Source organism: Eumetopias jubatus, unplaced genomic scaffold, assembly GCF_037043125.1.
Source record: "Eumetopias jubatus isolate StellerSeaLion01/CBP00866 unplaced genomic scaffold, mEumJub1_p1.0 scaffold_1, whole genome shotgun sequence".
NCBI lineage: Eukaryota > Metazoa > Chordata > Mammalia > Carnivora > Otariidae > Eumetopias > Eumetopias jubatus.
Window position 1 is genome coordinate 187,335,088 of NW_028274807.1, and position 1,624 is coordinate 187,336,711.

Sequence of the window (1,624 nt, forward strand, 5' to 3'; positions counted from 1 at the left end):
CACTTCTTTGGGTTACTAGAGCAACTTATCAGTAGATTAAAAAAAAAGACAACCTTTTGTATTACTTAAGTCCTTCCAAGGCATGCGCTGGTACAACACAAATTTCTGTCAGATGCAACTAGTCTAGCGTCCAGTCATGCCCAATACATCAGCAGCAGCAGCACACTGTGCCTGCTCCCACCATGGTCCTGCTCATTTGTGTATGGTATTTGAAGCATGTGGAGGGTTGTGAATAATATCAGGAAGAGGAAGGAGGAGAAAACAGCCTGAGTGCCTGGCTGGGAAGACTTCAGCCAAAGTTGTGCTGGGCAAACCTGAACATGTCTTTGGTGCAAAGCCAAGCATCGATGATGTTCTTTAATAGGAACATCTGGTGGAACCTTATGATGGGGTCTCCATCAGCCTTGAGCTAGCCCACAACCATGCTGATGATGCAGCTATCTGATGTGGGCTGATGGTCCTGCACTGTGATGCTGTGTTGCATTTTCTGGAATGGAAGGCTAGACAACTTCTCCACAATGGCAGCTGTCCCCTGGACTGCTGTCCTTCCCATGTTAGGCATGATGCATCAATATAAATTGCGCCTCACTGGGTTCTGTCGTTAATCAAATAACTGGTATTAATGTTGAATGAAGCTGAATCCAGTCTGCTCCCAAATTGGCTTGTCTTCCATTCTGGAGTGTCACCCAGCCTCATTGAGACCCAAGGGGCTGACATGATGGTGGCAGCCTATAGAAAGATTCTTGCAAAGAGTATAGTCTATGCAATCTCAGAAACACCTAGAAGGGGATGTAAGTATAATCCATTACCAGAAAGAAAATAATTTGATTCTTAGATAATCATGAATCCACAAGGAGCTCATGAGACAATGCAAAATATTTTTTTCATCAGATTATTTATTCATTTGGTATGTTTTTTGGCTGGAGTAACAAAAAATTCAACCATAATTGGCTTAAACAATAGGAAAGATTTATTTTCTTATCTATCAAATAGCTAAAAGTAGGGCCATTTTAGGGTTGGTTAACTGAGTGGCTAAATCTCATTTTTGCTCCAGTTTAAATTCTTCTCAAATCTCTTAGCTTCTCCTCCTGGTTATGAGATTACTCTGGCAGTTCCAGGCATGTCAACCTTAATATATATCAAGATGTAGGAAAGGGGGAAAGAAAATTTATTTCTTCCTTAGCCTTCTCTTCTTGACAAATAGGAAGAATTTCCAGAAGTCCTAGTGGTGTAACCCTCATATATCATTGATTAGAGGTGTATCATATGCCCACTTCTCAAGCCAATCACTGGCAAGGTAAATAGAATTACCACAAATGGCAAAGATCAAATTAGACTCACTCTGGGGTTGTTAATGAGTCCAGCCTTCTCTGAAATGCAAGGTTACCCAATGACTGAAAGATATGGAGAATCTATTACCTTGAAGAGCAGGAAACAGCTATGGGACAAGTCAGGTCACTCAGAGATAGCATTAGGAAAGAACATAGAGGTCCATTTTCTGGGCTTCTTTACTCTTCTGTTTGCCATCTCTCTTTGCTCTTCTAATCCCAGCCCCTGCTAAGGCATGAGTAATCTTGGAGACTACCATTATTTCTGCCTCTCTCCAGTGAGAGTGAAGGTGGAT

The 1,624-nt window shown here is 41.6% G+C and overlaps 1 pseudogene; it reads right to left on the reverse strand.

The window, feature by feature from the left end:
- Positions 1 to 289: 289 nt before the first annotated feature.
- LOC114214602 (nuclear transport factor 2 pseudogene) lies at positions 290 to 673 on the reverse strand (annotated as a pseudogene).
- Between the last annotated feature and the right edge of the window lie 951 nt (positions 674 to 1,624).